Source organism: Ictidomys tridecemlineatus, chromosome 3, assembly GCF_052094955.1.
Source record: "Ictidomys tridecemlineatus isolate mIctTri1 chromosome 3, mIctTri1.hap1, whole genome shotgun sequence".
Classification (NCBI taxonomy): Eukaryota; Metazoa; Chordata; class Mammalia; order Rodentia; family Sciuridae; genus Ictidomys; species Ictidomys tridecemlineatus.
The window spans coordinates 64,354,037-64,369,144 of record NC_135479.1 but is presented as its reverse complement, the minus strand read 5'-3'; positions in this window follow the sequence as shown (position 1 = coordinate 64,369,144).

The window sequence follows — 15,108 nt, the reverse complement described above, 5'->3', positions numbered from 1 at the left end:
CCCTAACCCTTGCCATATCCTTAGTCCTAATTCTAATCCTAGATATAACCCTAACTCAAAATCTAACCCTAACCCTAAGACTAAGTCTAACACTAAAACTAGCCCTGATCCTAATGCTAATCATAAAACTAGCCCTAATCCTAACCCTAGCAGTAAAACAAACTGAGCAATAGCCCTAACCATAAACCTTAACTTAACTTAAACCAAACCCTAACACTACACCTAGACCTAGCCATAGCCTTAATTCAAATCCTAACCCTAACCTTAACTCCAACCCTGACCCTGACTCATATCCTAACACTCACCCTATCTCTAAACACCCTCCTAACCTTAAACTAAAACCTAAAAGTAAACCTATTCTTAATTCGAGTTCTAACCCTAACTCTGACCCTGACTCATATCCTAACACTAAACATAGCTCTAAATATCATCCTAACCATAAAACTAACCCTAACACTGGAGCTACCCCTAATCCGAATGTAAAAACTAACGTTTTGGTAACCCTAGTTCTTACATCAGCCATTGCCCTATCATTAGCTCTAACCCTAACCCAAAAACTAGCCCTAATAAGAGCCCTAAACCTAGATTTAAACCTAACTCTAACTCTAGCCCTAACCCTAGCTCTAAGGCTATCCCTTACTCTATGAATAACCCTAACCCTAATGGTAGCCCTAGACCTATGCCTAATCCTTAGGCTAACCAAAATCCTAACATTATTAGTAGTCCTGACCTTAGCCCTCATTCTAGCTCTAATCCTATACCAAACTCGAACACTAACCCTGACCCTTATCCTGACCCTAACACAAACCCTAGTTCTAAACCTGACCCTAACACTAGCCTAAAACCTAACACTAGCACTGGACCTAAACCTAATTCTAAATCAAGCCTTATCTCTAGCCCTAGACCTAAACAAAACCTAGTCCTAGGCCTGACAGTAACCCTTATCCTAACACAAATACTAACCCTACCCCTAGACCTAAACCTACTCCTAATTCTGGCTGTAACCCTAACTTGAACTCTAACCCAAACACTGACTCTGCCTTAAATGGTAAACCTACTTCTAAACCTAACCCTAACTGAAAATCTAAACCTAACACTATATCTTAGCATAATCCTAACCCTAAAACTAACCCTAATCAAAATCCTACCTCTTACATTACCCTCAGCTTTAACCCTGGGCCTAAACCTAACACAAAACCTAGAGCTAATCCTAGGCCTTAACCTAGCCATAAGCATAACCCTAACACTAACACTAGCCCTAACTCAAACCTAACCCTCGCCTTAGTCCTAACCCTAGCTCAAAACCTAACCATTACTATAAACATAAATCTAGAACTATCCCTGAATCTAACCCTAAATTTAGTCCTAATCTTAACCTTAACACAAGCCCTAACCCTAGCTCTAAACTTACCCATTACCCTAACACTAACACTAACCCTAATTGTAACCCTAGCCTTAACCCTAACCATAATCCTAACCCTAAAGAGAAATCTAACCCTAGACCTAACTCTAAACTAATATTCGCTATAGCCGTAACCATAAATCAAACCCTAACCCTTACCATAAACCTAAACATAACCATAGACCTAACCTTAACCCTAAACTTAAATCTAGCCCTTTCCCTAACCCTAAACCTACATTGAACTGTATTTATTACCCTAACCCTAAACCTAAAATTAATTATAACCCTTCTCCTAACCCTAACCCTAACCCTAAACCTACCGTAATCCTATTCCTAAACATAAATCTGAACCTAACCTTGCTCTAAACCTAATCATAGCTGAGAACCTAACTCTTACACTAAACATAACACTAACCCTAACCCTAGTTCTAACCCATACCTTAATACTAACTCAAGACCTAATCCTAAACATAAGTCTACCTATAAATTATCTCTAACTGTAACCATTACCCTAATCATAACACATATCCTAATGCTAATGCTAGGCCTAACCCTATCTCAAGACCTAATCCTAATCATAACCCTAGCCCTAACCTTAACTCTAACTGTATCCATTACCCTAAACATAACCCTTTCCCTAATGCTAACCCTAGGCCTAACCCTAAACCTATAACTAACCCCAATCCTATCAATTACCCTAAACCTAACCTGAACCCTGAATCTAACCCTATCATTACCCTAACGGTAACCCTAATGCTAATTTAAGCTCTAACCCTAAATTCAAACCTAAAAGAAACCCTAATCATGACCCTGATCCTAATAATCCCCCTAACTCTAACCTTACCTTTACCCTAAACCTTACCCTTACATTAGACATAGCCAAAACCTAACCCTAAAACTTTCCATAACCATAACTCTAGACCTGACATTAGCCCTAGATATAATCCTAGCCCTAACCCAAATACAAACCCTAGCCCATATTAGCACTAAACATAGCCTTAATCATAACCCTTACCTTAAACCCAGGCCTAACTTAAAACCAACCCTATTCCTAATCTTAGACCTAATTTAGCCCTATCCCTAACCCTAACCCTAATCCTAGTTCTAAAACTAAGTCTAACTCTCTCCCTAGCCCTAAAACTAGTTCTAAACCTATCCCTTACTGGAACTCTAAACCTAGCCCTAACCCTAACAGTTTCCTTAGCCTTAGCCCTAACCTTAGATCTAACCTTAACTCTAAATCTAACCCTAATGCAAAGCCTAAGCCTAAACCTAACACTAACCCTAACCCTAACCATATCATTACTCCTAAAACTAGCCCTAACTCTAGCCCTAGCCCTAAAACAAAAACGAGCCATAGCCCTAACCCTAACCCTTAACCTAAACCAAACCCAACCCTAAACCTTGCCCTAACCCTAGCCCTAATTCTAGTTTTAAGCAGAATTCTAAAACCCTAACCCTGATTCTAATGCTAACATTAACCCTAGCTTTAAACATCACCCTAAACATAACCCTAGACCTAGCCCTAACCCTAACCCTAACCCTAAAACTAGCCCTAATTGTAACCCTAGTACTTACATTAGCCATAACCCTAACCCTAGCCCTAACTTAACCCAAAACCTAGCCTATTTGAGCCCTAAACAGAACTTTAACTCTAAACCTAGCACTAATAATAACCATAACCTTAGCTCTAACCCTAGCTCTAACCCTATCCATTACCCTAACCATAATCCTAACCCTAATGCTAACCATAGGCCTAAACCTTACCATATCCCTAGCCCTAACCCTATCCATTACCATAAACCTAACTTGAAACCTAAACTAACTATATCATTACCCTAATCCTAAACCTATGCTAATTTGAGCCCTACATTTAAACCTTAACCTATCCCAAACACTAATCACGACCCTGACCCAAACAATACCCTTAGCTCTAAACCTGAACATAACCCTAAACCTAACCCTTACACTACATCTAACCTAACACTAAACTATCTTTAACTGTAAAGCTGGACCTGAAATTAGCCCTAGCCCTAATCATAGCCATAAACCTAGCCTTAATTCTAACTCAAACCATAACCCGAGGTTTAGACCTAATTCTAACCCTCGCCCTAGACCTAAACCTAGCTATAACCCCATCCCTTACCCTAAACCTAACCATAACCCTGAACCTAACTATAATCTTAAACCTAACCCTAACCCTTGCCCTAACCCTAGGCCTAACCCTAACACTAAGCCTAGCACTAACCCTAATTTAGTCCTATCCTAACCCTAAACCTAGTCTTAAGACTAACTCTAACTCTTGCCCTAGCCCTATCCCTAGTTCTATCCTTAGTCCTAGCCCAAACCTGGATCTAAAACTAACTCTAAATTTAACAATAATCATAATCCTAAACCAAACCCTAACACTAGCCCTAACAATAATGCTAATCCTAAAACTTGCCTTACCCCTAGCCCTAGCCTTAAAACAAAACCAAGCCATATCCCTAACCCTAACCCTTAACCTAAACCAAACCATAAACCTACACCTATCCCTAACCCTAACTCTAAAAATAATCCTGAACCTGACACTGATCCTAACACTAATCCTAGCTCTAAACATCACCTTAACCTTAAATTAACCCTAACACCAGACCTAGCCTTAACTCTAACCCTAAAACTAGCCCTAATCATAAGTCTAGTTTGTACATTAGTCGTTGTCATAACCCTAGCCCTAACCCTAACACAAATCCTAACCTTAATTCTAGTCATAACTCTATCTTAAACTCTAATATTAACCCTAACACTAGCCCTAAGCCTAACCCTAACCCGAGCCCTAACCCTAGCTCTAACCCTATCCCTTACCTTAAGCCAAACCCTAAACCAAATGCTAACCCTAGTCCTAACCCTAATCCTTAGCCTAACTTAAACACTAACAGTATTACTAGTCCTAACCCTAGTCCTCATTCTAGTTCTAACCCTAACCCTGACACATATTCTGATCTTAACAGTAACCCTAGGTCTAAACCTGACCCTAACCCTAAACCAAACCCTAACACTAGCCCTACCAGTAAGCCTATACCTACACCTAACTAGCATAGATCTAGACCCAAAACTAACCCTAAATATAGCTATAATTCTAGCCCTAGACCTAAACAAAATCCTAGCTCTAGCCCTAACAATAACCCTTAATCTAAACTAAACTCTTACCCTACAAACAGACCTAATAATAGTCCTAATTCTGGCTCTAACCCTAACCCTAATCCTATCCAGAACACTGAATCTTACCCTAACATTAACCTATCTCTAAACCTTACTCTAACCCCAAACCTAGTCCTAACACTAGACCTAGCCATAACCCTTACCCTAATAGTAGCCCTAAACATAATCCTAGCCCTAACCCTATTTTTAACTCTAATCTTAACCCTAAAGTAGCCCTAACCCTAACCATAGTCCTAACCCTAGCCTTAAACCTAACACAAAACCTAGCCATAATCCTAGGCCTAAACTGAGACCTAAGCATAACCCTAACTCTGATCCTAACAGTAACCCTAGATCTAAACCTGACCCTAGCCGTAACACTAACCCTAACACTAACACTTGCCTTAGACCTAACCCTACCTAACAGTAACCCTAGGTCTAAACTCTGACCCTAGCCGTAACACTAACCCTAACACTAACACTTGCCTTAGACCTAACCCTATCTCAAAGCCCCACCTTACCATAAACATTACCCTAGCCCTATCCTAAACCATAACCCTAACCCTAGCTCTTATCCTAATCTTAATCCTAGCTTGAACTTTAGTTCTAACCCTGTCAATTACCCTAATTATAACCCAATCCCTAACTCTAAACCTAATCCTAACCATAAACATATCCCAATAACTAACCATAAACCTAAACCTAACCATAGCCCTAAACCTAGCAAAAATATTAAGCCATACACTAAACCTAATCCTAAGGCTAGCCCTAATCCAAACCCTAACCCTAACCCTAACCCTAACCCAAAATCATACATTATCCATTACCCTAAACCTAACCCTAAATGTAATGAAAAATCTAGCCATAAACAGAACCCTAAACCAAACCCTAACAATAAACATATCCCTAGACCTGAATGTAAACCTAAACCTCACCCTAGCCACTACCCTAGCTCAGACAGTAACCCTTACCCTAATCTAACCATAACCCTAGCCCTAAACCTAACACTTACCGTAAAACCAAACCCTAGCCTTAAATCTAATTTTAGACTTAATCCAAACCATAACCTAGCCCTAATCCTAGCTCTAAATCTATCTATTATACAAAACATAATTCTAAACTAATGCTAACCTTAACCCTATTGCTAAACCTAACCCATCCATTACCCTAAACCTTAACTGAAACCTAAACATAACCCTATCCATTACTCTAACCCTAAGCCTAAACCTAACACTAATTCAAGCCCTAAACCCAAATTGTGACTGAAACCAAATGCTAACCCTGACCCTAAACCTAATAATATCCCTAACTCTAAGCCTGACCCTTACCCTAAGCATAGCTCTGACACTAGACCTAGCCATAACCTAACCCTAAAACTATCCTTAATCATAACCTTAGGCTTGACATTAACCCTAGCCCTAGTTCTAGCCCTGAACCTAATAGAAACCCTAGCCCTAAACCTAGCCTTAATCCTAACATAAACACTAACCCTAGCCCTAATCCTAATTCTGACCCTCTCCCTAGCCCTAAAGATATCTATAATGCACCCATTCCCTAAACGTCATCCTGACCCCAATGCTAATCCTAAACCTAGCCCTATCCCTAGGCCTAATCATAACACTAACCCTAGCCCTAATCCTAGCCCTATTTTAGCTTTAACCCTAACCATAACCCTAAGTCTAGTCCTAAATCTAAATCTAACTCTCATCCTAGCCATTTACCTAGTTCTAACCCTATCTCTTACCATATCACTAACCCTAGCCCTAACCCTAACACTGGATCTAACCCTAACTCTAAATATAACCCTAAACCCAAGCCTAAACCTCACCCTAACACTAGCCCTAACCCTAACACTAATTCAAAATCTAGCCCTAACCCTAGCCCTAGCCCTAAAACAAAACTGAGCCATAGCACTAACCCTAAATCTAACCCTAATCCATAGAAGTCAAGATTAAGTGTAAACCTTAAAAAAAAAAAAAAAAAAAAACCTGTTCCTAACAGCGAACCTTGAACTGAGAAGACCCAACCTGGGAAACATAGTAATGCTAGGTAAAAGATGAATCCTGACTGGTATCAAAGAAATTTGAACAAAAGCACTCTAACCTGAACATTAGTTCTAACCGTAGCCCATACCCTAATCCTAAAACTAAGCCGTTCCTGTTTATAGAGCTTGATCATAAAAGCACCAAACTTGGGGTGCCTAGTAGGAAAAGGTAACAGATTAATCCTGCCCAGTATCAAAAATTCTGACCAATAATTGAGGAAGGTGTTTCAGTACATGCCTATTTCCCCTGTTTTCTCCTAAAGTGCTCTTGGATAGATTGTTTTTTTATGCCTCAGCTTAAGATACTTTCACAAGGAACAAACCAGAGCATGCCCACAGTGAAGTGATTGAGTGTGTGAAGTTTCATGCAGCTAGCACCAACCCTGTTTGATTTCCAGCTCCATTTCCATTCACACCTATAGACCATAATGTAGTGAAAACTAAAAACTCAAACTGTTCCTGACACTGAACCATTGAACCTTGAAGGCCCAAACTTGGGAAGCCTACTAAGGTTGGTCAAAGATGAATCCTGTACAGTATCAAAGTAATCTGACCAAAAAAATTCAAAGCTCTTTCAGTACATATGTATTTTGCTTGCTCCTAAAGCACTGAGAGATAAAGTTGTTTCTTTCTACTTCAGCTTAGGGATACTTCACAGGAAACAAACCAGAGAATTCTCACTGAGAACTGATTAAGTGTGTGAAGTTTCAAGGAGCTAGCACAAACTCTGTTTGATTTCGAGCTTCATTTCCATTCACCCCTATAGAGCAAAAAGAAGAGAAAGATGAAAATTGAAACTGTTCCTGAGAGAAAACCCTTTTACGTAGGAGGCCCAAACATTTGGGGTATAGTAAAAATAGGAAAAAGGTGAATCCTGCCCAGGATCATAGAAATTTTAAAAAACCAACTCAAGCCCTAACACCAGTTCTAAACCTAATCCTAACACTAAGTCTAACCCTAAACATAATTTGTTTAGAGAACCTTTGATCATAGAGGTTTTGAAAATGGGGAGTCTTACAGATGAATCATGGGCAGTTTCAAAGAAATCTGACAAAATAATTGGGGGAGCTATTTCAGTACATGCATATTTCCCTGTTTTCTCCTAAAGTGTTCTCAGATAAATTTGTATTGCATTCTTCAGCTTATTACTAATTTCACAAGGAACAAACCAGAGAGTGCCCACAGAAAATTGATTGAGTGTGTGAAATTTCAATCAGTTAGCACTAACCTTGTTTGATTTCCAGCTCCATGTCCATTTACCCATGTAGGTCAAAATGAAGTGAATCCGTAAAATACAAATTGTTCCTGTCAGCAAAGAATTGAACTGAGAAGGCCGAAACCTGTGGAACATAGTAAGGCTAAGTAAAAATGTATCATGCCCAGTATCAAAGAAATTTGAACAAGACAAACTAACCCTAATACTAGACCTAACTCTAACCTAACCTGTTTAGAGAGCCTTTGATCATAGAAGTCTCAAAGTTGAGGAGCTTAATGGGGCAAACTAACAGATGAATCCTGCCCAGTATCAAAAAATCTGGTCAAATGATTGGGGGAGGTAGTACAGTATATGCATATTTTCCTGATGTCTCCTAAAATGCTCTTGCATAGTGTTGTTTTTGCATGCTTCATCTTTGGGATACTTTCACAAGGATAAAACAAGAGCGTCCTCACAGAGAACTGATTGAGAATGTGAAGTTTCAAGCAGCTAGCAAAAACCCTGTTTGATTTCCAGCTCCATTTCCATTTACCCATATAGGTCAAAATGAAGTGAAACCTCAAAATAAAAACTGAAATATTGACAGCAAACCAGTGAACCTAGAAGGCCCAAACCTGGGTAACATAGTAAGACTAGGTAAAAGATAAATCCTGCCTAGTATCAAAGAAATTTGAACAAAACTACTGTAAACCTAACACTAGAATTATCCTTAATCCTAACCCTATAGCTCACCCTAGCCTGTTTAGAGAAAAAACCTTTGATCATAGAAGTTCCAAACTATGGGAGCCTAGTGGGACAAGCTAACAGATGAATCCTGCACAGTATCAAAGAAATCTGAACAAATATTTGGGGGAAGTGTTTCAGTACATGTATATTTCCTTGAGTTCTCCAAAAGTGCTCTGGGATGAAGTTGCTTTGCATGTTTCAGCTGAGGGCAATATTCACAGGAATGAACCAGAGAGTGCCAACAGAGAACTGACTGAGTGTGTGCAGTTTCAAGCAGCTATTACCAAACCTGTTTGATTTCGTGCTCCATTTCTTTTCAAGAAAATAGTTCAAAATAAAGTAAAACCTCAAAATACAAACTGTACCTGACAGCAAACCATTGAACCGAGAAGGCCCAAACCAGGGAACACTGTGAGTCTCGGTAAAAGATAAATCCTGCCCAGTATCAAAGATACATGAACAAAACTGACTCTAACCCTAACACTAGGTTTAAACCTAACCCTTACCCTAACCCTAATCCATTTAGAGAACCTTTTATCATAGAAGGGAGCCTAGTGGGGAAAGCTAACAGATGAATCTTTTGCAGTATCAAAGAAATATGACCAAATAATTTGTGGAGGTATTTCAGTACATGTATATTTCCCTGTTGTCTCCAACAGTACTTTTGGATAAAGATGTTTTGCTTGCTTCATCTTTGGGAAACTTTCACAAGGAATAAACCAGAGTGCACAAATATGACTGATTGAGTGTGTGCAGTTTTAAGCAGTGAGCACCAACCCTGTTTGATTTCAAGTTCCATTTCCATTATCTGTATAGGTCAAAATGAAGGAAACCTTAAAATACAAACTGTTCCGGAAAGCAAACCCTTATGTAGGAGGCCCAAACATTTGGAGTATAGTCAAAATTTTTTAAAAAAAGATTAAACCTGCACAGTATCATAGAAATTTGAAAATAAAACTAACTCTTACCTTAACACTAGGTCTAATCCTAGTCCTAACACTAACCCTAACACCAACCTTAACCTGTTTAGAGTCCCTCTGACCCTAGAAGTCCCACACTTGGGGAGCCAAGCTGGGTAGGCTAACAGATGAATCTTTCCCAATATCAAAGAAATCTGACCAAATAATTGGGGAGGTAGTTCAGTGCATGCATATTTCCCTGTTTTCTTATAAAATGCTATCACATAAAGTTACTTTGCATGCTTCAGCTTAGGGATACTTTTACAAAGAATAAACCAGAGAATTCCCATAGAAAACTGATTGAGTGTGTGAGGTTTGAAGTAGATAGCACCAATCCTGTTGGATTTTCAGCTCCATTTCCATTTAAACACATAGGTCAAAATGAAATGAAAACTTAAAATACAAACTGTTCATGAAAGCAAACCCTTGACCCAAGAGGCCCAAACCTAAAGAATATAGTAAGGCTAGGTAAAAGTTGAAACCGGCCCAGTATCAAAGAAATTTGAACAAAACTAAATCTAAAAAAACACTAGCTGTAGCCCTAGCCCTAATACTAAATATAACCTCACCTGTTTAGAAAACCATTGATCATAGTAGTTCCCAAATAAAATAGCCCAGTGGGGCAAACTAACAGATGAATCCTGTGAAGTATCAAAGAAATCTGACCAAATAATTGGGGGAGGTATTTCAGTACGTGCATATTTCCCTGTTTTCTCCTAATATGCTCTTGGATAAATTATTTTTTCATGCTTCAGTTTAAGGTACTTTCACAAGGAACAACCAGAGAGTGCCCACAAAGAGCTAATTAAGTGTGTGAAGTTTCAAGCAGCTAGTACTAACTCTGTTTGATTTCCAGTTTCATTTTTATTTAACAGCACTCTATCACCAGAGGGCATAAGTGTCCAATCAACAGCACCACCTCCATATGCTAGGAGACTCCAAACCCCCGCAGTTGATAGTTGGGATCCTGAGACAGGATCTCAAGTATGCCCTGTATTTGAGGTAGGAGGGCAGCGAACTTACCAGGGTTTAAATTTCAAACCAGTGAAGGAGCTAAAAGAGGCTGTAACAACCTATGGTCCTCAAGCACCCTTCACTGTAAGCTTGGTCGAATCCATTACCAACTTAAGCATGACACCAGCAGATTGGGCTAGTATGTGTAAAGCTGTGTTAAATGGAGGACAATACCTGTTATGGAAGGTTGCCAATGAGGAATTTTGCAAGGAGACGGCTAGTCGAAATGCAGCAGCTGGTTATCCTCAGAGAAATCTAGATATGTTGTTAGGAAAGGGATCTTATGAGGATCGGCAGCAACAAAATGCATATGATCCTGGTGTATATTCACAAATTGCTGTAGATGCAGTTAAGGCATGGAAGACTTTACAAGGACATGGAGGTTTACAAGGTCAATTATCTAAGATAATACAAGGAGCTAATGAACCTTACGCTGAATTTGTAGATAAGCTTATTCAAACAGCTACCAGAGTTTTTGGGAATACAGAACAAGCAATGCCATTAATAAAACAACTGGCTTATGACCAAGTGAATCGTTGGTGTAGAGATATCATTAGACCATGGAAACAGGAAGATTTAAACACATATATTAAATTATGTAGAGACATTAATGAACAAGGGCAAATTGTGGCAGCTGCAGTAAAACAGGCTTTAGATGCCAGAGACATTAATGAACAAGGGCAAATTGTGGCAGCTGCAGTAAAACAGGTTTTAGATGCCAGAGACATTAATGAACAAGGGCAAATTGTGGCAGCTGCAGTAAAACAGGCTTTAGATGCCAGGCCAAGAACATGCTACAATTGTCAACAAACAGGACATTTTAAAAGGAATTGCCCCATAGGAGGAGGGTTTAACAAAACTAGGTATCAAACAAGTAGAATACCGGGTATTTGCCCATGATGCCGTAGAGGGAGACATTGGGCTAATGAATGCCATTCTCAAACCACCATAGAGGGTACTCCATTACATTGGGCTAATGAATGCCATTCTCAAACCACCATAGAGGGTACTCCATTACATTGGGCTAATGAATGCCGTTCTCAAACCACCATAGAGGGTACTCCATTATCAAAAAACGAACAAGGACAAGTGTTTATCCACAATATCGTGGACAAAGGCATCGAGCTCCGTTGCCAAAAAATGGACAGGGGGCCCCAATGCTCCGGGGCCCCAAACCACAAATATATGGATCACTGGAAGAACCCAGCAACCCCAGCAACCCCATCAGGGTAGTGCCCAGCATGTCAGATCCCTCATCAGACAAACCAGAGGGAGCGCAGGGTTGGACATCTGCGCCTCCACCAAATCAGTACTAACTCCAGAGATGGGAGTTCAAATCATTCCCACAGGGGTAAAAGGACCTCTTCCCAAAGGAACAGTAGGATTATTATTGGGACGCAGCTCTTCTACTCTAAAAGGACTTTTGATAAGTCCTGGGGTAATTGATTCCGATTATGAAGGTGAAATAAAAATTATAGCCAGTTCTCCAAAGGGTATATCAGTAATTTCACCAGGAGATAGAATAGCACAGTTACTAATAATACCAAGCCTACATGATAAATTTTCCAGTCATGCTGTAGAAAGAGGTTCCAAGGGATTAGGCTCCACAGGTGTAGATTGGGCTATGCTTTCTTTAAATTTAGATTCTCGCCCCATGCTAAAACTAAATATTCAAGGACATGAATTTAATGGGCTACTGGATACAGGTGCAGACCTTAGCATCATCTCTCGTCAAGAATGGCCAAAACATTGGCCATTACAACAAGCCACTCAATCGCTTCGAGGCCTAGGAGTGGCGACTAATCCTGATAGAAGTGCAATGGTATTAGATTGGAAGGATCCTGAAGGATGTGAAGGAACTATACAGCCATATGTATTGGATCATCTTCCCGTAAATTTATGGGGACTAGATGTCTTAGATCAATTAGGTTTGATATTAACAAATAATATCAATCAAAATGCACCCACTATTATGGCTAGACAAGGTTTTAGGAAAGGAAAAAGATTAGAAAAACAAGAACAATGTATAGCAGCACCAATACAAATAGATCAAGGAACAGACAGACATGGGTTGGATTTTCACAAAGGGCCACTGAGACAATAAAAATTACATGGAAATCAGAAAGACCAGTATGGGTTCCTCAGTGGCCCTTGACTAAAGAAAAGACACAAGTAGCCCATGATCTGGTCAAACAACAATTAGCGGAAGGACATATACAACCTTCTGTATCTCCCCATAATACTCCCATTTTTGTCATCAAAAAGAAATCTGGTAAATGGAGATTACTGCAAGATTTAAGAGCCATTAACAATGAAATGGTCATTATGGGACCTGCTCAATCGGGGATTCCTCAATTGTCTGCTTTGCCAAAAACTTGGTATGTTTTAGTTATAGATATTAAAGATTGTTTTTTTTCAATTCCAATTCATCCTGAGGATAGTCCACGTTTTGCATTTACTATCCCTGCACTAAATCATGAAGGTCCTGATCAGAGATATGAATGGAAAGTACTCCCTCAAGGGATGGCTAACAGCCCAACTATGTGTCAAATTTATGTTAACAAAGTAATCCAGCCACTTAGAAATCAAAATCCTGAACTACAAATATTTCATTATATGGATGATGTATTATTAGCACACAAAGCTAAAAACACATTGCTAGAATGTTATGCCACACTTACAAACTTATTAAAAAATTATAATCTAGAGATAGCAATAGATAAAGTACAATTAAATTTTCCAATTAATTATTTAGGAGTTCTATTATCCTCAACCATGGTCCATCCACCAAAAATTCAAATACGAGTAGATCAACTCAAATCACTTAATGACTTTCAAAAGTTATTAGGAGATATAAATTGGATAAGGCCTTATCTAGGTATTCCAACAGGAGAATTGGGACCTTTATTTGATATCCTAAAAGGTCCATCAGATCCAAATTCACCCCGAATGTTAACGCCTGAAGCAAGAAAGGCATTAAAAATCATTGAAACATATATGGAAAATATGCATTTGGATAGAATTGATATAAGTTTGCCTTTATTATTTATTGTACTACCAACAAAAAATATTCCTACAGGAGTATTTTGGCAAGAAGGTCCATTATTATGGATACATTTGTCTTATTCTCCTAACACTATTCTTACTAGGTATCCTGAGGCTGAAGGACAATTAATACTCAAAGGAATAAAAACAGCAAAGGCAGTGTTTGGAATTTCTCCCCATAAAATTATTACTCCATATACTATGAATCAAATTGATGAATTAGCTAATGAGTTAAATACTTGGGCAATAATAATGTGCAAATCTAATGTTTCATTTGATAACCACTTACCATCTAATCCTTTATTGTCTTTTTAGTCATTGCATCCTGTAATTTTCCCAAAAATGACAAGAAAAACACCTATCATGAATGCTCCAAATATATTCACTGATGGGTCAAATAATGGTACAGCAGCAATAGTTACACCTGATCAAACTTTTACATTTTTAGTACCCAAACAATCAGCTCAAAAGGTAGAGCTTAATGCAGTATTACAAACTTTTGTGATGTTTAAAGATTCTGTATTTAATTTATTTTCTGATAGCCAGTATATAGTTAATGCTATAGTATCCCTTGAAGATGCTGGTAGGATTTCCCCTTCTTCTACTGTTTTCTCTTTGTTTTCCACTATACAAAGTTTAATCTGGGACAGAAAATATCCATTCTTTATAGGACATATCAGAGCACATACAGGATTGCCTGGAGTCCTTAGTTTGGGCAATGATTTAGCAGATAAAACTACACATGACATACATATTTTCTCTACACTAGAAGAAGCTATAAATTTTCATAAAAGATTCCATGTCAATGATAATACTTTACAAAAGCATTTTAAAATAACTAAGGAACAAGCTAGACAAATAATAAAACAATGTCAAAATTGTGTGACCTTTTTACCACAAGTTAATCTTGGAGTCAATCCTAGAGGATTGATGCCTAACCATATTTGGCAGATGGACGTCACACACTTGCCAGAATTTGGAAAATTAAAATATTTGCATGTTACAGTTGATACTTCTTCTGGATTTTTGATGGGCTCCCTTCATGCTGGCAAAAAAACTAAAGATGTTATAGCTCATTGCTTACAAAATTTTGCCACTGTGGGCATTCCAAAACAGTTAAAAACAGATAATGCCCCTGGTTATACGTCTACTTCTTTTAAACAATTTTGCTCATCATTTGGCATTACTCATATAACAGGAATCCCATACAATCTACAGGGACAAGGCATAGTTGAAAGAGCTCATCAAACTATTAAAATGTACTTATTAAAGCAAAAAGATGGAATTGGGAAGGGGTATATATTCCCCAAAGATAAACTTAAAATAACCCTTTTTACTCTAAACTTTTTAAATTTGGATTCATCAGGACTTAGTGCTGCAGAAAGGCATATGTGTCCAAAAAATGTACATAAGCCCAAGGTACTTTGGAAAGATATTCTAACAGGACAATGGAAAGGTCCTGACCCAGTAATTGTCTGGAGTCGGGGGTCTGTTTGTCTGTTTCCACAGGGAGAACAGCAGC